Source organism: Dioscorea cayenensis, unplaced genomic scaffold (genome assembly GCF_009730915.1).
Source record: "Dioscorea cayenensis subsp. rotundata cultivar TDr96_F1 unplaced genomic scaffold, TDr96_F1_v2_PseudoChromosome.rev07_lg8_w22 25.fasta BLBR01000425.1, whole genome shotgun sequence".
Lineage (NCBI taxonomy): Eukaryota > Viridiplantae > Streptophyta > Magnoliopsida > Dioscoreales > Dioscoreaceae > Dioscorea > Dioscorea cayenensis.
The window spans coordinates 49,876-71,696 of NW_024086816.1; the positions used below are offsets into that span (position 1 = coordinate 49,876).

At 42.2% G+C, this 21,821-nt stretch overlaps 1 non-coding gene across 1 annotated transcript; it reads right to left on the bottom strand.

Moving 5' to 3' along the window:
* Nucleotides 1–515: 515 nt before the first annotated feature.
* LOC120254354 lies at nucleotides 516–622 on the bottom strand. Its single transcript, XR_005534602.1, has one exon. It is a non-coding gene; the product is annotated as a small nucleolar RNA R71 (small nucleolar RNA).
* Between the last annotated feature and the right edge of the window lie 21,199 nt (nucleotides 623–21,821).

Genomic DNA, 21,821 nt, shown 5'->3' on the forward strand with positions numbered 1-21,821 from the left:
GATGCTATCAATTTGAGGGCCTTCCCATTTTCCTTGAAAGGGAAAGCGAATCAATGGCTACATTCGTTACCTAGAGCATCGATAACTACATGGGAGGAGGTTAGTGGTGTCAAATGGGCCTGCCCGGCCCGGCATGACCCGGGCCAACAACGGTCCATGCACTATGCATGCTCGAGCCGGTACGGCCCGTCTAGAAATCGTGTTGGTCCGGCGCGGCCCCCAACCACCAAGGTAGGCCCAGCACGTTGCCCGGCCCAGTTATATTATATTTATATTTTTTATTTTAAACCCAAAAATATAAAAAAAAATACCCTGAATTGCTAAAAAAAATATAAAAAAATATCCTAAAATTTAAAAATATAGAACTAAAAGCCTTATTGACACCATGCTTGGGCCAAGCACATCCCAACTCGTGCCTGGCCGTGCCAAGCCCGAGCGGCACAACCCGTTTGACACCCCTAGAGGAGGTGGTAGAAGCTTTTCTTGCCCGATATTTCTCTCCCGGAAAATCTGCAAAGCTTATGAAAGAAATATCCTCTTTTGTGCAAACAGAATTGGAGTCTCTATTTGAGACATGGGATAGGTTCAAGGAGCTCCTGTGGAAATGTCCTCAATATGAGCTCCCCGAGTGGATGATTATTCAGACTTTCTATAGTGGGTTTAACCCAAGCATGAAGCAGTTACTTCATGCTGCAACAGGAGGTACATTAGGTTGCATGAGCCTTGAAGAAGCCCGATATCTCATTGAAGAAATGTCTATGAATAGTTATCAGTGGAATATAAGCGACAGAAAAAAGGTAGCCGGACTTCATGAGATTGATGCAGTTACTTTATTAGCGGCCCAAGTTGAGTCATTGAGTAAGAAGTTAGACACTCTAACTTCTAATAGAGTGGCGGCTATGAAGAGTTGCACTGGGTGTGGTGGAGGGGGGACATGCCCCATCTGATTGCAGGATTTCTATTAGTGGTACATCATCGGTTGAACAAGTGAATTTTTTAGGGAATGCAATGAGATGTCAAGGAAATCCATATAGCAATACCTACAATCCAGGGTGGAGGAGCCACCCAAACTTTTCTTGGAGTAATCAAGGCCAACAAATATGGCACCACTGGATTTCCAACAACAACAACAAGCCTCGAATATGGAGAATCGAGTTTCAGGATAGGAACACTAAATGACTGACCTAGAAAAGGCCTTAACCAAGTTCATTCAATCCTCGGATACAAGATTTCAATTGGTTGAGGCCACACTTCGCAACCACACCGCTTTATTGCGCAACTTGGAGAATCAAGTGGGCCGAATTGTGAAGTCACTCTAGGAAAGAACTTAAGGAAGTTTGCCTAGCAATACAAAAACCAACCCAAGAGAACATGCGAAGGCAATCACTTTCAGAAGTGGTCATGAAGTGGAGGGTAGGCTTCTGAGTGAGAAGACCAATGTGGAAGCACCCGAGGTCGTGGAGGTTGAGGAAATAATAAAAGAGAAGGAGGTGGCATCCTCATATTACAAGCCAAGAATCCCTTATCCTTCAAGATTGAAGAACAACAAAAATGGTGAGTAATACTAGAAGTTCTTGGGTCTATTCAAGCAGTTACACATCAATATTCCATTTGTAGATGTGTTATCTCAAATGCCTCTCTATGCAAAATTTTTGAAGGACCTCTTGACGAACAAGAGAAAGTTGGAGAAGAGTGCATATGTGATTCTAGATGCTTCATATTCGGCGGTGTTCCAAAAGAATATTTTGAACAAGAAGAAGGACCCTGGAAGCTTTATCATTGAATGCAACATTGGTAATTTGGGTGAAGAAAAGGCATTGGAGGATTCAGGGGCTAGCATCAACGTCATGCCTTATACTTTCTTCCAAAATCAAGGCTTGGGAAAGCCTAGGCCCACTCGGATGACACTTCAATTGGCGGACAGAACAGTTAGGCATCCAAGGGCCCTCATCGAAGACGTACTTGTTAAGGTCGACAAGTACATATTTCCTATGGACGTTGTAGTTTTTGATGTTGATGAGTATGTCGATGTTTTGTTGATACTTGGAAGGCCGTTCTTGAGCATTTCCAAGGCTCTTATTGACATGGACGGTGGGGAGTTGACCTTATGCGTTGGTGATGACAAGTTGACATACCACCTCACCGAAACAATGAGACACTCTCTTGATTTCGATGATACTTTGTATTTCCTTGACACTACTGATGAGCTAATCAATGAATACTTGTAGGAAATGATGTGTCCATACCCGTACGAGGGATTGCTAGATCAATAGGTGGAGAATAAGGAAGTTTTGATGCTTGGTCTAAAGGACAAGGTGCAACCTGCCCCGTGGATCATGAAGAGGATGATCCAAAAGATGAAGCAAGCAAGGAGATGCCACAAGAAGCACCCCAATGCTAATGGGGATGTGCAAGGATGGAGTAAGAGTGACGAACCTTTGTGTGGTATCAAGTTCGATAACTCTGCCTCTACCTTGAAAATATTATGTTCATAATGCTTTCAGGTTGTTGGTAAGAGGGAAACCTTCATTTATGAGCCCCTGTAAGGTAAGAAAAGTTACACAAACCTTAGTGACATAAAACAAGTGCTTCTTTGGAGGCAACCCAAGTCTTTACTATTTTTCTAGGTTTTAGTTTAACACTTGCATGAATAAGAGCTTTAGTGTTGGTGTCTTAATCTTTTACATGCTATTGTTGTGTTTTGCTCATGGATCATTGGTGTTTTCATATGCTTAATTGTGATTGGCGATGTTTATTGGTCATTTGAGCATGTTTTCCATAATTCTCTAGTCAGTTGTTCATAGTATATGCAGCCTCTATATGTGTATAAGTGTGCAGAAATTTTTTGCAGAGTCTGTGATTTTTTAAAAGTCATCTAGAGTAGATACACGGTCATGTGGAATTGAGACACTGGCGTGTGTTTTCATTCAGAGCTCATCCTGAGAGGACACAGGGGCGTGTGTCTACCCCTATAAACGACCCATGCCCACGGGTAATTTCCACACGGGCATGTGTTTCTCTGCAGAGTTTAGAACTCTATCCCGAGAAGACATAGGAGTGTTTAGTGCTTGGCCACTGTGGATGACACTGTGAACTACACAGCGGCGTGGGTAATTTCCACACACCCGTGTGAAACTCTGCAAAGAGTTCTCTTCCATCTTAAGAAGACACAGGGGCTTGCGAGTGCCCCTATGAGTATCCACACGCCCGTGTAGAATTTACATAGGGACGTGTGAAACACTTAGCCAAATTTTTTGGGTGGACAGAGAAGCCACAAGGGCATGTTGGTGCCGCTGTGGGTTGGGCACACAGGAGTGGGGAATTTCCGCACGCCTGTGTGGATGCGTTCAGAGGCAAGTTAAGCCATATAGAGAGCACACAGGGGCATGTACCTGCCTATGTGAGATCTCCTGTGGAGTAACACGAGCGTAGGTAATTTCCACACGCCTATGTGGATGTACAGAACGCCAAGAGGCACGACTTTTCTTTAAAACCTATTTGTGTTTCTTCATCTTATCACTTCCAAACTCTCAACCGAAGGCATCTTTTCACTCTCCCAACTTCTCACCGACGATTTAGATGGTTTTCATTCGATTTTTCCGTCCATTTTCAACGTTTTCATCCTCATTTCGTCGGTAAACCCTCATTCTCTTGTTCTTCACCAATCTTGATTTATTTTAGTTAAATCTAATGGATTCTACTTCGTTTACATGTTAAATGGTTGGTGCAAGCTTAAGAATGATTTTAGAAGCAAATTTGTGATGTATTTTTGGATGTTAGCATAGTGTCCATGTGACTTTCACGCCCCGTGGATCCACACGGGCATGTGGAATTTCCACACAGCCGTGTGGATTTCTGCAATATTGTTTTGTGAGTTTATTTGATTGATATTATTTTCAATTACTGCAGATATGGCCCCTAGATTGAAGAAACAAGCCAGCAAGCGTCCACATGAGCATTCTCTAGAGCCGGAACATATGGAATTTGTGATTCCCGAACATCAAGCTTATTTTGAGAGATTGGCGAAGCTTAAGTTTGGACAGACTTATTTTCCAGACGTGGGTGCTTTAAGAGAGATTAAGCTTACAAATGACTGACAATGCCCCTTGCGTATTACCCGCAAGTGCACGGGTTTGTCGAAGTAATAAATCCTTAGTGAGTGGGGTATCATATCGACAGGGAGTAGGGAATAAAAATACTAAGATTGCTACTTAACCAAGTGAAGATGAATAATGATTATATTGATGAAATGCAATGTAAACAAAATTAAAAGAAACAAGAACGAGACATACAAATAAGTGAGAGGAAAGGCAATAGATATTAGTGGGGTACTCGAACAATGCTCCCCCTAGAACTAATGTTTCAAGTGCAAGACAAACTATTATGCCTTCTAATTAATGCTTAATGAGTCATGGACATCCTTGAATACACTGTCCCAAACCTAAGGTCAAGCGTGACTAACTCTACATTATGCCCTGGCGGAGAAATCAAATAGTCTCAATATCTCACACTGTGTAAAGTTGCAAGATGCTCTAGGGATTCTAGGTGATAAACCCTATTCCTATATGTACATCTAATCCTTTGGTTCAAGAGAAAGATCCCTAGTCACAATTAAGCCCAGGTGCTAAAGTCACTTCAATGCTTCACTCTATTGCTCGCACAACTAAGCCCCAGCGGAGTTCATCTCTTAGCCCTTCACACTACTATAACAGCAAAGAACTCTTGGAACGTGGAGGTAGGATAAATCACATCGAAGGGGAAAGGGGATGCCCGGCTACCTCTCGACTCACCCTCTCGACCCTCTCCAACCTTGCTTTGTCTAACCCTCATGGTGTGTGACAACCCCTTGCATGTGATCTGCAAGTGCACGGGTTTGTCAAAGTAATAAATCCCAGGTGACTGAGGTATTGCATCCACAAAAAATAAGGAATAGAAACACCAAGATTGCTACTTTACTAAGTGGAAATGAAACAATGATTGTATGGACAAAGATCAATGCAAACAAATTAAAGAAAATAACAAAGAGAGGCACATATAAATGAGAGGAAAGGCAATCAATAAAAGTGGGGTACTCAGATATTGTTCCTCATAGGATTATTGCATCAAGTGCAAAACCAACTATTATGCTTCCTAACTAATTCTTAATAAGTTATGGACATCCTTAAATACACGGTCCCAAACCTAAGGTCAACCATGATTAACTCTACACTATGTCCCAGCGGAGAAATCAACCAATCTCAACACCTCACACTTTGTAAAGTTGCAAGAAGATCTAGGGATTCCAAGTGATAAACCCTATTCCTATATATAGATCCAACCCTTTTTGTCCAAGCGAAAGATCCCTAGTCACAATTAAGCCCCAGGTGTTAAAGTCACTTCAATGCTTCACTCTGTTGCTTGCGCAACTAAGCCCCAACGGAGTTCATCCCTTAACCCTTTACTCTATTATGACCGCAAAGAACCCTTGGAACATGGAGGTAGGATAAATCACACCGAAGGGGAAAGGGAACGCTCCGCTACCTCTCAACTCACCCTCTCGACCCTCTCCAATCTTGCTTTGTCTAACCCTCATGGTGTGTTACTCACTCACAAGGATTACCAATATAGACTCTCAACACTAGTGTCACTCTAAGGGAGAAATCATTCAACAAGCATTCAAGATTGGAACTCAATTAAAGACATCAATTAAGGAAAGCATAATAAAAAGTTAATGAAACAAATATATCCTAGGGTTCAAAATCCAAGTACCCACTAGGGTACACCTCGTCGGATCGGTGCCGATGATAGCTCCCCCAATAACTATATTTGAAGAGAAACGAGGTGTTAAAGAAGTAAAACAACTCTAAAAACATTGCCAAAGCCTCTCTAAACCCTAGCCACAGGTCTCTCAAAATTTGGAGAAAAGATAGAAAAAAGGGATGAAAGATTCCTCCAAAAATTGGGATGAATCACAGGTTAAATATGGTTGGAATCGGGCATCCACACACCCTTGTGGATTCTCCACACAGGCCTGTGGAATTTCCACATGCCCATGTGGATTCTCTAGAAACCTGATTTTCGGCCGGCTGTAAACAGTAACTACTATAGTGATTTACGGCAGTGATTTGTTGAAGTAACTTACTACAGTACTCCGCAAAAACACTCCCAATTCCTCACTTTTCATCGAGGCAACATAAATAGGCACACGTTTATGCCGTAGATCGCAACTCTTCTTCAATCAAAGGCCTCAATGGTGAAGATCTTGCTATCAATGCACAAGTCGGGATAAGTAAATGTGACTGCCTTCGTGCCCCTTTAACTCATTGTAATGACTTGAATACATAGAGGTTGGCACACATTCACGTATCTTAGAGCCCCACTTGTGTCTTCGTGTTTGTTCCTTCTAAGATTCCACCAAATAGTGCGTTCACAATCTACTTTTGGCTTCTTTTCTTAATACTTAACTTCACAACCCTACATGCGCAAAAGAACACAAATACACATGTATTAGCGCTTAAACCTAATAAAAGTAATGCTCATTGTAAAGAGAGAACACTTCGTATTCTTAACACACAAGCACTTATCAGTGTGTCACTCATCCACAAAGGTTACCAAGATGGTCTCTCAACCCTAATGTCACTCTAAGGCAGAAATCATTCAACAAGCATTCTAGATTAGAACTCAATTAGAGACATCAATTAAGGAAAGTATAATAAAAGGTCAATGAAATAAAAACATCCTAGGGTCTATAAAATCCAAGTACCCACTAAGGGTTTAGCTCTCCATGGTGCAAGATACAATCAATAATGAAATCGAAAGTAAAAACATGTAATCTATAGGAAAACCCCCTCGGTATTCATGTTAATGGTCTTGTCGAGTGGCCTCTTCTTCTCTAAAGGTCCCCTTGTCCGGCCTAGGGCACACCTTGCTGGATCGATGCAGATGAAAGCTCCCCTAATAACCTTCTTCTAAGAGAAGCGCGGTGTTAAATTCGTTGGACCACTCCAAAGACTAGCCAAAAGCCTCTCTAAACCCTAGCCGACGACCTCCAAAAAGATAGAGAAAAGTTGGAGAAAAGGATGAAAGATGGCCCCCAAAATCAGGTTGAATCATGGCTTAAATAAGGTTGGAATCGGGTATCCACACGGGCCTGTGGATGTTCCACACGCCCGTGTGGATTCTCTAGAATCCTTATTTTTGGTCGGCTATGAACAGTATCTGCTACAGTATCTACATAGTGTGATACTTCGCGTTTGTTCCTTCCAAGATTCAACCAAATAGTGCATTCATGATCTACTTGGGCTTCTCTTCTTAATACTTAGCTTCACAAACCTACATGCACAAAAGTATCAAAATACACATGTGTTAGCGCTAAACCTGATAAAAGTAATGCTCATCGTAAGAAAATAATACTTCATATTAATGATACACAAGCACTTATCAATGACATGGCCGATGAGGTTGAGGAGCTTCTTACCGTAGGCAGTTGGAGCAAATTGTTGTCTATTCATGAGCCTGCATTTCGTATACTAACATTTTAGGTGTTAGCATCCTTTCAGTTAGACCAGTCTTATAGGACCTTTGATAGTATCGACGCCATACAGTTTAAAGCATTCAGGCAGTATCACAATATGAGCGTCACACAATTTTTAGTTAGACTTGGTTTATATGATGAGGCGTTTATGGACACTGAGGAATACGATCGACTACCGACCGATTATCCGGGTAGTTTAACCCCTTAGAGAGCATATAGGACACTATGTGGTCAGGGCTAGTATGAGCCGGGATTTTCAAAGGCTACTTATCTTTCTTGACCAGCGTACAAGTACATCCACGTCGTTCTCAGCCGATCAATGAACGGGCGTGGTGACAACACAGGGGTATTGAGCAGACAGGAGCTATTGTACTTGTACTCCATGATGCAGAGCGACCCGATTCATCTTGAGCACATCTTGGCCGAGAACTTGTGCCTCCAGGGCTAGTACGCCAGATTCATATTATAAGACTCATTATAGGTATGGGACTCTTGGACGCAATTAGGGTGGCTGACAAGATTGTAGTACTAGCACCCTTCGGCTTAGAGACTATGCGGCAGATGGGTATAATCAAGAGGTATTGAGATGGGGTGTATATGATAAACATTCCCCCATCAGAGTTAGTCGAGGCCGAGGGAGATGCAGCCGAGGGGTCTCAACCTGTTCCTGAGCAATGGGAGGAGCAGATGGAGACAGAGGCACCACCCACAGCACAGGAGCCACCACCTTTATGGATTTACTCTCTAACTCGAGCAAATAATCGTTTTGAGAGGCTCGAGAGTGCTGTGGTGGTGTTACAAGCAGACTTGGCTAAGGTTCGTGCGACACAAGCCACGAACCACGCGGAGGTTATGGCGCGTCTTGACTTCTGCAGCAGCTACTAGAGCAAGACGTGACTTCCCCGTTCGTGATGAGACCCCGTAGCACTCAGGCATCACCAGCACCACCATCACCAGTTCTAGCAGCACTAACTGATCCACAAGCAGCAGCAGAGTAGACAGTAGCAAACATTGACGCTTGAGGCATCTCTACTTTTATTTCTTCACTTGTTGCACTACTCGCTCATTAAACATTGTGGAAACTCAAGTTCGATGTTTAAGGGACTAGTTTAGTTATTTCTTATTTTAATTTCTTCGGAAAAAAATGGTTCAATGAAAAGAAAAGAAAAAGTTAGGTTTGTTTTGTTTGTGCAGTAAGAGTGGAAAGAGCTACCACCTATAAAGTATGGACCTACTCTCATAAGTCGGATACTAGTTATGCCCTAATGAGAGAAAGAGCTATCTCTTGGGACGAGTGAAAGCTACCACCCAGGTAGAAAGAGCTACCACCTCGAAAGTGTGAAAGCTACCTTCAATGTGGGAGAGTTTAATAAGTTCTTGTGTATTAGTAATACAAAGTATTATTTTCATACATGGACCATTACTTTTCTTAGATTTTATCACTTATATATGTGTATTTGTGTTCTTTTGTGCATATAGGGTTATGGAGACAATAGTGGAAGAAAGGAGCCAAAAGCAGATCGTAGATGCACTTTGTTGATAGAATCTTGTAGTGAACAAACGCGGAGACACAAGTTGTGCTCAAAGACATGTGATTGTGTGCCAACCCCCCATTCGTGTGTTCCGACTTATACAATACTAGCAAGACCTTCATCAATGTGACATTTATTGAAGACGCAATGCGATCTTCCGCATGGATGTGTGCCCGTTCATGTGGCCTCGATGAAAAGTATCGATTCGGGAGTATTTTGGTGAAGTAATGTAGCAAAGTACAGTTACAAATTACTATAGTAGTTACTGTTAACAGAGCGTAGAAAATCAGTTTTCTGGAGATTCACATGGGCGTGTGATGCCTGATTCCAGCCCTATTTAAATCATGATTTTAGCCATTTTGAGGGATCTTTTGCCCATTATTTTCTCAACTTTGGAGGCGCTCACGGCTAGGGTTTGGAGAGGATTTGGAAAGGTTTTTGGAGTGGTTCTACGGCCTTCAATACCGCGTTCTTTTAAAAGATAGTTATTAGGGGAGCTTTCGTCAACATCAATTTGACGAGGTGTGCCCTAGGCTTGATGAGGGAACCTTTGGAGAAGACGTGGCTACTTCACAAGACCATTGATACGAACTACATGGGGTTTTACTTATGGATTGCATGTTTTTACTTGTGATTTCATTATTGATTGTATCTTGCTCCATGGATAGCTAAACCCCTAGTGGGTGCTTGGACTTGTAAACACTAGGATGATTTTGTTTCATTGACCTTATATTATGTTTTTTTTTAATTGATGTTCTAATTGAGTTCCAATCTTGAATGCTTGTTGTAGTGATTTTCCCTTATAGTGACATTAGGGTTGAGAATCCATCTTGGTAATCCTTATGGATGAGTGACACACTATAAGGATTAGACAAAACTAGATTAGAGAGGGTTGAGAGGGTGAGTCGAGATGTAGCAGAACATCCCCTTTTCCTTCTGATGTGATTTATCCTACCTCCGTGTTCCAAGAGTTCTCTGTGGTCACAATAGAATGAAGTACTAAGAGAGGGACTCCACTGGGGCTAAATTGCACAAGAGATAGAGTGAAACATTACAGTAATCCTTAGTGATGGGGCTTAATTGAGACTAGGGATCTTTCGCCTAGACTAAAGGGTTAGATCTAGATTAGGGAATAAGGTTTATCATTTGGAGTCCCTAGAACTTTAAGCAACCTTGCACAGTGTGAGTTGTTGAGACTAAACAATTTCTCCACCGGGGCATAGTGTTGGGTTAGTCACGATTGACCTTAGGTTTTGGACCTTATGTTGAAGGATTTCAACAACTCATTAGACATTAGTTGGGAGACATAATGATTGGTCCTGTACTTGAAGCAATAGTCCTAGGGTGAGCAATATTCGGGTGCCCCACTTTCTATCGATTGTCTTTCCACTCATTTTATTGCATCTCTCTTTCTTGTTTTCTTTATTTCCTTTTTTTTCACATTGATATTGTTTGCACCGCCTTGGAATCATCGTCATCCTAGTTAAATAGCAATTCTAATGTTTCTGATCACTATTCACTGTAGATACAACTAACCACTAACTCGGTAATTTTTACTTCGATAACCCATGCACTTGCGGTACACACGCAAGGAGTGTGTCAGCATTGTAGAGCCATGATGGGCCATATTATGAACCTCAACTTTTGATGTATTGACTTGGATACTTTGGTAATTGAGTTTCTTTGTGATTTCCCTTTTGGTTATCTAAGTTGCAAAACTTTGGTGTTGATTGCATTGATATACATGTACAAAACTTGGCATGGGAATTGCTGCTAGTTGCTTGACCAAAACTTGGTGGGCATGTTCCCCATAGTTGTAATTATAGTCAAGAAGCATGTTAACCATAGTTTCATATCCGCTGTCTAGATTATGATCAAGAGATCCACCTAGTTAGGGTATACATTAGCTAAGGGGTTGAATCTACTCCTAGAAATAGTTCATACGTTATCAAACCCTCCATTAGGGTTCTACCTGTGGTCCAATGAGATGGGTCATTTAATCATTACTTAAGTCCGTATATTCATTAAGGTGATTAATCTGGGGTACTGTCCTTCCCACTGATCTCTTCTCAACTAAACTATGTCTCTCTTCTTCTTTCTCTCTATTTCTTTTCCTTATCTTTCATTCTCATTAAATTCATACTTCAACCCAATTTTTGAATCAAATAGATATTAGAGATTTAATGAGTATCAAGAACTATACTAGTCTATGTGGATTCGATTACCCGGCCCACTCGGGTACATTTTACTATTTATACGGCCCATATACTTATTGTCACGCATTGTCATGCAAGGGGCGTATCAATGTTTCTAAGTTAAACAATTCAGTGGCTTAGTGAACCAAAATCAACACTTGGCTCATTTTGTGATAGCTTGTGGAGATACAAGTAACAATCTATCTCTTTTGTTACATCAGTTTGCTACTAGCATAACTGGGGTAGCATTTGAATGGTATACAAATTTACCATATGAGTCTATTCAAACATGGCAACAAATAAAAGATACCTTCGGGGTTTGATTTGGTAGAGTAACTGATAAAATTACTATAGCATATTTGGCCAACTCAAGGCAAAACAAAGATGAGAAAGTTATTGACTACATGATGATATGCCATAACTTGAGCATCAAATGTGAGAAACTTCTTAATGAAGTTGACAACACCCCTTGTGTGTGACGCGCAAGTACACGGGTTTGTCGAAGTAATAAACCCCAAGTGAGTGGGGTATCATATCCACAGGGAGTAGGGAATAAAAATACTAAAATTGCTACTTAACCAAGCGAAGATGAATAATGATTGTGATGATAAAGTGTAATGTAAGAAAAAACAAAAAAAAAACAAGAACAAGAGGCCCAAGTAAATGAGAGGAAAAGCAATTGATAAAAGTGGGGTACTCAGACAACGCTCGCCCTAGGACTAATGTTTCAAGTGCAAAACCTACTATTATGCTTCCTAACTAATGATTAATAAGTCGTGGAAATCCTAAAGCACATGGTCCCAAACACAAGGTCAACCGCGACTAACTCTACACTATGTCTCGGCCGAGAAATCGTTCAGTCTCAACATCTCACATTGTGCAAAGATGCATGGAGTTCTAGGGATTCCAAGTGATAAACAATATTCCCATATGTATATCTAACCCTTTGGTCCACGCGAAAGACCCCTAGACACAATTAAGCCACAGAAACTAAATTCACTTTAACGGTACACTCTGTTGCTCGTGCAACTAAGCCCCAGCGGAGTTTATCCTTGAGTTCTTTACTCTATTGTAACCGCAAAGAACTCTAGGAATTGGAGGTAGGATAAATCACACCGGAGGGGAAAGGGGACGCTCCGCTACCTCTCGACTCAACCTCTTAACCCTCTCCAATCTAGCTTTTTCTAACCCTCATGGTGTGTTGATAAGTGCTTGTGCGATAAGAATACGAAGTGTTCTTTCCTTGTGTTGAGCATTACGTTTCTCGGGTTTTAATGCTAATATGTGTATATTTATGTTACTTTCATGTAGATAGGGTTGTGAGGCCGATTATGAGAGAAAGAATCCAATATGGGTTGTAATGCACTAATTTGGAGGAAATCTTGCTAAGTTTCAAACGCGAAGACATAGGTCGGGTTCGAGATGCGGGAATGTGTGCCAACCTCCTCGTATTCGAGTTAGCACAACTATTTGGAGGGGCACAAGGGCAGTCACATTCAAACATTCTGACTTGTGCATATAGAACATGATTTCCACCAACATGTCTGTTATTGAAGAAGCAAAGCGATTCAAAATGTAAACGTGTGCCCGTTTGCGTTACCTTGATGAAAGCATGGATTCGGGAGTATATTCGACCAGTACTGTAGTAGGGTACTGTAGAAAAAATGTAGTAAAAATACTGTAGTAGCACTGTTCACAGTCGGCCGAGAAAACAGAAAAACAGAGAATCCACACGGACGTGTGGAAATTACACACACCAGTTTGAAAAATCCACAGGGGCGCCCACACGAGCGTGTGGATTGCCGATTTCAGCTCTTTAAAAGCCGATTTCAGCCCTGATTTCAGCATTTTTTTCTCTATCTTTTCCCCAACTTGAAAGAGGGCGGTGGCTAGGGTGTGGAGAGGTATTGGCTAGGGCTTTAGAGAGGTTCTACAGCATGAACATCGCGCACCGTTAGGAAGAAGGTTAGTGGGAGAGCTTTCATCGGCACCGATCTGGCGAGGTTTATCCTAGGCAAGACAAAGGGACCCTTGCGACGAGTAGAGGACTCTCCATAAGACCATCACCACGACTAACGAGGGTGTTTTCTATGGATGCTTTGTTTTTATATTCGATTTCATATATTGTATCTAGCTCCATGGAGAGCTAAACCCCTAGTGGGTACTTGTGTATTTGTGAACCCTAGGATGTATTCGTTTCATTGAATCTCTTTATTATGTTTTCAATTAATTAATGTTTATTGTGAGTTCCAATCTTGTATGCTTGATTGTATGAATACTCCCTTAGAGTGACACTAGGGTTGAGAGCTCTTGTTGGTAACTCTTGTGAGTGAGTGACACACCATGAGAGTTAGACAAAGCTAGATTGGAGAGGGTTAAGAGGGTGAGTCGAGAGGTAGCGGAGCGTCCCTTTTCCCCTCCGGCGCGATCTATCCTACCTCCATGTTCCAAGAGTTCTTTGTGGCCATAGTAGAGTGAATGGGCTAAGGGATGACCTTCCGCTGGGGCTTAGTTGCGAGTGCAATGGAGTGAAGCGTTAAGGTGATTTTAGCACCTAAGGCTTAATTGTGGCAAGGGATCACTTGGAATCCAAGGTTAGGTCTATACATAGGAATAGGGTATATCACTTGGAATCCCTAGAGCTCATTGCAATTCTATGCGAGTGCGAGGTTGAGAGGTTATTTAATCTCTCCTCTAGGACATGTATAGAGTTAGGCATGGTTGACCTTAGATTTGGGATCATGTAATTAAAGATTTCCATGACTCATTGTTGCGTCAATTAGAAAGTATAATTGATGGTTCTTGCACTTGAAACGATTATCCTAGGTGGATCAATATCCGGGTACCCCACCTTTATCGATTGCCTTACCTTCTCCTTTACTTGTGCTCTCTATCTTGTTACTTTTATTTTTGTTATTTCATATTTTGTCACACATATCACTATTCATCTTCCACATTAGTTAAGAAACAACTTAAGTGTCTTTATTCTGTACTCTCTGTGGATACGATACCCACTCATCTAGGATTATTACTTTGACACCCGTGCACTTGCGGTTTACACACATATATGGACGTGTCATGTGTCACCCATCCACAAAGGTTACCATTATGAACTCTCAACCCTAGTGTCATTCTAAGGGAGAAATCATTCAACAAGAATTCAAGATTGAAACTCAATTAAAAACATCAATTAAGGAAGGCATAATAAAGGTCAAAGAAACATTAACATCCTAGGGTTTACAAAATCCAAGTACCCATTAGGAGGTTTACTTCTCCATAGAGCAAGATACAATCAATAATGAAATCAAAAGTAAAAACAAGTAATCCATAGGAAAACCCCCTCAGTAGTCATGTTGATGGTCTTGTGGAGTAGCCTCGTCTTCTCCAAAGGTCGCCCTGTCCGTCCTAGGGCAAACCTCACCGGATCGATGCCGACGAAATCTCCCCTAATAACCTTCTTCCAAGCTAAGCGCAATGTTGAATCCGTAGAACTACTCCAAAGACTTGCCAAAGCCTCTACAAACCCTAGCCGATGGCCTCTCAAAACATGGAAAAAAGTTGGAGCGAAGGGTAAAATATTCCTCTAAAAATCGGGCTGAATCGAGGCTTAAATAGGGCTGGAATCGGGCATCCACATGCCCCTATGGATTCTCCACACGGGCCTTTGGAATTTTCACATGGGCGTGCGGAATTTCCATACGCGCATGTGGATTCTCTGGAAACCTGATTTTTGACCTGCTGTGAACATAACTGCTACAGTGTATTGCTACAATGATTTGCTACATTGACCTTCTGCAGTACTCCACCAAAACACTCCCAATTCCACACTTTTCATCGAGGCAAGATAAACGGGCACACGTTTATGCCGTGGATCGCAACTCTTCTTTAATCAAAGACCTCATTGGTGAAGATCTTGCTATCAATGCACAAGTCGATATACGCAAATGTGACTGCCTTCGTGCCCTTCCAAATCATTGTAATGACTTGAATAAATGGAGGTTGGCATACATTCACGTATCTTAGAGCCCCACTTGTGTCTTCGCATTTGTTCCTTCCAAGATTCCACCAAATACTGCGTTCACGATCTACTTTTGGCTTCTTTTCTTAAAACCTAGATTCACAACCCTACATGCCCAAAAGAACACAAACACACATTTATTGGTTCTTAAACTTGATAAAAGGAATGCTCATCATAAGGAAAGAACACTTCGCATTCTTAAAACACAAGCACTTATCAAACTCCCCCACACTTAAGCTTTTGCTTGTCCTCAAGCAAAGAAATAAAACATTGAAGAGTAGAAAAAGGAAAGATTGAAAGTGCTCGGCGTTAGGTTCACCAAAGCATGCAAGAAAAGCATTCTATGAGTAAGGGAAATTTCAACACTAAATACGAAAAATCAATGCTCTAGCGAAAAACTTGAATAAAAAAGAACAACAAATCCGAACTCATGTAAATGTGTGTATACTCACTCAAGTAAACCCAAAGTATACTCCTCAATATTCTAAATACAAGGGACTTATTTATCTACAAGTATAACAAAACAAAAGGATGGTAGTAGCTTCACACATCCTCTAAGGTAGCCCTTTCCAAAGAGGCCGCTAAGGTGGCTTTCACACTTTTGAGGTGGTAGCTCTTTCTAGCAGGGTGGTAGCTTTCACTCATCCCATGACATAGCTCTTTATCTCATTAAGGCATAGCTAGTATCTGGCTTATGAGAATAGCTTCATACTACATAGGTGGCAGCTCTTTACATCCCCAATGCACAACTAAACAATCTATTTTTTTTCTTTTTGTTTTCCATTTGCTTTAGCAAAATAGAACAAGAAACAAAACTAATTAGTCCCTTAAACATCTATCTTGAGTTTCCAAAAGAGTTTCATGAGTGAGTGGTGCACAGATATTAATCGGGCAAAAATTCCTAGAAATTCAAGTAAAACTAGAGCATGAGAACATTCAATGTTAAAACTTCTCCTAAACTCAATAATACAAACATTGTAACTAAGTTGAACCGCCATTGGCTACGTGAGCATGTATGTCAATCAAAAGTTATGTAAAAGACATGTGCAAAGTGGATCGCCCCTCGCCCTCAACTTAAGATGTACATTGCCCTCAATGTACAATAGAAAGTATAGCAATCAAGGAAATATGTGGGAGTGGGCAATTGAAACAATACTCCCCTAACTCCTAGTGTTGCATTTGATGGAGCTAAATCCTTGGAAGTGAAGTTCCAACGGGTTGTGAAGCACACACGGCCAACATTGGCCATGTCCATGACTAGTTCTCAATTCCCATACTGACAAGACCATCTGCAAGCATACACAAGGGGATTCAGTGAAGCTCAATAAACAAAAACAACTCAAGTTCATAAAGACAATACAATGAAATACAACTCGAGACAAAAATAAAAGATAAACTCATAAGGAAGATCATTATGAGTATATAAGTCCAAAAGCTAGTACTGAAACTGAAAAATGAAAAATATAAACACAAAGTAATGCAAAGACGCTTCAAGAGCGGTGTCCTCTGTGATCGGCTCTACTACTGCAGCTAAATCAACTAGTATCGGTAGATCTGTTGATGGTGATGTTGGAGGAGCCAGAGGGGTCCTCAGTCCCATAATGAAAGGTGAGGACGCACCGCACTCGAGTAACTGTTGTAAGGTGTCAAAACGCACCATCACCTTTGTGTGCTGCACAGCCTACATCTCTCGAACCTCAGTGATATCGGTCCGTAGCACCCCCTACCGCACTCTCGGTCCATGTCAAAACATGCACATCGCAGGTGGCTCCTGTGCTGTAGGGGGTGCCTCGGTCTACGCATGCTTTGGCTGAGGCTCAATAACCAGCTGAGAAGACTCTGTAGCGTCATCTCCATCCTCTGCTACCTCTGGAGCAGGTGTAGCCAATATAAAGACACCAGGACTGTATCTGAACACCAATCCCATCAATTTTAGTGTCTCAATGCTCAGGGGGCTTGTACAATCGCCTTCTCGGCCCCCTGAATTATGTTAAGTAGACCCATCCCCAAGATGAGTCTCGTGATGTATGGGCCTGAGAAAAGTGCTCCTACCCTTGTGTACTATCCCTGATGTCTCATGTACTCGACTATAATGTGTCCCAGATGGATTGGTGTGCTCTAAACCATCGAATAGAGATAGAGAAGCTCCTGCCGGCTCAAGACGCCGGTACTGTCACCACGGTCATTCACCGACCTGCTCATAATGGTATGCAAGTATCTATATGTAGGTCGAGAAAGGCATGTGGCCTTGGACACCCTTGGCTCATACTGGCCCTCACCGCATAACACTCCATACGCTCTCTACGGGGTCAAGTTGCCAGGATAATCTGTTGACAACTAAGCGTACTGCTCGGTACCTGTGAATGCCTCCTCATGCAATTCCAATAGGATCAAAAAATGTGCCATGCTCATACTGTAGTGATCCTCCAATGCTCTAAATTGTATAGCGTCAACACTGTCGAATCTATCATAAGAATGGTCAAACTCAAATGATGATAGCACCTTGAGGGTAAGCGCACTGATGACAGGCTCTCTAATTGTCAATAACTGTCTCCAACCTCTCACCGAGACGAGATCCTCTAACTCATTCACCAACTCATCTCCCTGCTATATATTTCCCAATACGCTTTTATCTAGGAAGCGAGTCTGTCCAAACCTAGGCCTTAACAATCGCTCAAACTGAGCCTGGTGCTCAAGAATAGCAAACTCTATGTGCTTGGTCTTAGGGGACTGCTCTCTGGGACGTTTGCTGGCCGCGATCTTCATCCTAGGTACCATATCTACAAGAATTAAAAAGAAATCGATCGAATTGCCTCACAGGATTAGTGTTGTAGAAATCCACACGGTCGTGTGGAAATTCCACACGCCCGTGTGAATCCACGGGGCGTGAAAACTGCACGCCCACATGCTAAAACACCAAAAATACATCTTAGAATCATTTCTAAACTCTTTCTAATAATACGATAACCATATAATTGTAGAAACGAAGCAACATTTACCATTTCAATTGAATAAAATAAAATATGATGAAGAAAAGAGAGAATTAAGTGTTACCGATGAGATGAAGTTAAAAACTTTGAATTCAGCTGGAAAACTCGAGTAAACCTCTCTAAATTAACGGTACAAAATCAGGAGAAGGGTTAGGAATGTTATCTGAGTAACTGGAAGAAGAACGAAAGTATTTTAAAGAAAACCCACCGCTCTTGCATTTTTGTACATTCACACGGGTGTGTGGAAATTACCCACGCCCATGTGACTCTAGAGGAAAGACCCACAGGGGCAGACACACGCCCATGTGTGCTCTCGGGATAACACTCAATGCTTCTGAATGCAACCACATGGGCGTGTGGAAATTACCCACACCAGTATACCCAACCCACAGGGGCAGACGCACGCCCCTCCGGTTTCTCTATCCATCCAAGAAAAATATTTTATTGTTTCACACGCCCGTGCGAAAATCCCACACGAGCATGGACATTCACAGGACCAGCTCAAAGGGGCACTCGCACGCCCCTGTGTATTCTCGGGATGGAAGAGAGCTCTTCTGCAGAGATCCACACGGGCGTGCGGAAATTACCCACGCCTATGTGTTTGTCACAGGGTCATCCACAGGGGTGAGTCCACACCCCTGTGTCTTCTCGGGAAAAATCTCTAAGTCTCTGCAGGATAACACACGCCCGTGTGGTAATCACCCACGGGCGTGGACTGCCACAAGGTTGTTCACAGGGACGAGTCCACGCCCCTGTGTCCTCTCGAGATGAGCTTGCTGTAAAGACTCACAGCCGTGTGAAAATTCCACATGGCCGTGCATTTTCTCGGATGCCTTATAAACTCTGCAAGCTTTGCAGAAAATTCTTGAACATATAAATACACTCAGAGCCTGCCTTATCATACAAAATATACCAGGGAAAAATACAACAAACTCGCTCAAACGACCAACAACTTCGCCATAAACTTTTAAGCACACGATAACACCAAAATGTCCGTGAGAAAATCACAGTAATAGCATCTAAAAATCAAGACACCAACACTTAAAGCCTTATTCATGCAAACACTAAACTTGGGTTGCCACCCAAGAAGCACTTGTTTAACATCACTTAGCTTGACGTACCATGTCTTACCTCACGGGGGCTCATAGATAAAAGTTCCCCACTTACCCATGACTTGGAAGCATGATGAAAATAGCCTTTTGAAGGTAGAGGCAGAGTTATCGAGCTTGTTACCACTTAAGGGTTCATCATCCTTATTCCATTCTTGCGCATCCCCAACAGCCTTGGGGCATTTTTTGTGGTGTCTCCTCACTCTCTTCATCTTCCTAAGCATCTTCTTCACTATCCCCAGAGTAGATGGTACCTTCTCCTCTAGACCAAGTATCATCATCTCTTCGTTCTCCATTTCTTGGTCTAGCAACCCCTCGTATGGATCTGGATTCAACATTTCAGCACATATTCATCAATTAGTTCATCATTATTATCAAAAATATAAAGAGTATCATAAAAGTCGAGAGAATGTCACATGGCTTCGGCGAAGCGGTATGTGATCTTGTCATATCCAACCCTCAGTGTCAACTCCCCATCGTCCATGTCGATAAGTGCCCCTCAGAATGGCCTTTTAAGTATCAAAGGAACATCTACATCCTAATCGACATCCAACACTATAAAGTCTACAGAAAATATATACTTATCCACCTTGACAAGTACATCTTCAATGATGCCCCTCAGATGTCTCACAATTCGGTCTGCTAATTGCAATATCATCCGAGTGGGCCTAGGCTCTTCTAAGCCTAGCTTTTGAAAGAATGAGTATGGCATGATGTTGATACTAGCCCCCAAATCCACCAATGCCATCTCTTCACCCAAATTGCCAATGTTGCACAAAATCACAAAGCTTCTGGGGTCTTTCTTCTTGTTCGGCATATTCTTTTGCAACACCGCCGAACAAGAGACATCTAAGATCACCGATACACTCTCCTCCAACTTCCTCTTGCTGGTCAAAAGATCTTTCAAGAACTTGGCATACTGAGGCATTTGAGACAACGCCTCCATAAAAGGAATATTTATGTGCAATTGCTTGAATAGACCCAAGAACTTCATGTATTGCTCATCATTTTGGTCATTCTTCAATCTTGAAGGATACGGGATTCTTGGTTTGTAAGGTGGGTGTGCCACCTCCTTCTCTTTGTTAGCTCTCTTCTCAACCGCCACGACCTCGGGTTCTTCAACATTAGTTTTCTCACTTAGAAGCCTACCCTCAACCTCATGACTACTTGTCAAAGTGATCGTCTTCAGATGTTTTTTCGGATTAGTCTCAGTATTACTCGGCAAGCTTCCTTGTGGTCTCTCCGATAGAGATTTCGCAATTTGCCCCACTTGATTTTCTAAATTGTGCAATGAAGTGGTGTGGTTGCGAAGTGTAGCCTAGACCAATTGGAACCGTCTATCAAATGATTACACAAATCTAGTCAAGGCTTTCTCTAAGTCGCTCATCCTGGTTTCCAAGCCTGAAACTCTATTCTCCATGTTCGACAACCCCTCAAACCGAGTATGATTCTCGGGATTTGAAAATTCAACATGTGCCAACTCAGGTGAAGTCTTCCTAGGACGCTTATCCTCTTGCTTCTTCGAATGAGGTGCAATATCTACAAGAACTGAAGAAGAAACGATCAAAGAAGCTCACAAAGTAATACTACAGAAATCCACACGGTCATGTGGAAATTCCCCACACCTGTGTAGATCTGCGGGGCATGAAAACCACACGGCTGCGCACCAAGAATTTAAGTATACAGCTCCAAGATGTTCCTAAACTACTTCTAAGCATACAATTACCCTTCTAGAGGAAAACCAAAGCATAGCCACCAGTTTTAATCCAATGAGAATGAGAAATGGCAAATAAAAGAGGGATTATAGGCTTACCGACGAGATGAAGATACAAACTTCAAAATCGGCCAAACAATCGACAGAAAATCCCTATAAATTATGAGTGCAAGGTTGGGAGAATGATAAAGGGTGTTCTCAAAGAGATTGGGAGTATAATGAAGAATAAACGCAAGGAGATTTTAAGAAAAACCCGCGTCTTTTGGAATTCTGCACAACCACACGGGCGTGCGGAAATTATCCATGCAAATGTGACTCCAGAGGAGAGCTCCACAGAAGCAGACACACGCCCTTGTGTGCTCTCAAGACAACACTAAATGCTTCTAAATGCAACCACACGGGCGCGCGGAAATTATCCTCGCCCGTGTGCCTAACCCACAGTGGCAAATGCGCGCCCCTGTGGCTTCTCTGTCCATCCAAGAAAAATCTCTAAGTGTTTCATATGCCCGTGTGGAAATTCCACAGGGGCGTGGACCATCACAGGACCAGCTCACATGGGCACTCGCACGGCCTTGTGTATTCTCTGGATGGAAGAGAGCTCTTCTGTAGAGATCCACACGGGCGTGCAGAAATTACCCATCCTCGTGTGTTTGTCACAGGGTCATCCACAGGGGCGCGTCCACGCCCCTGTATCTTCTCGGGAAAAATCTCTAAGTCTCTGCAGGACGACACATGCCAGTGTGGAATTAC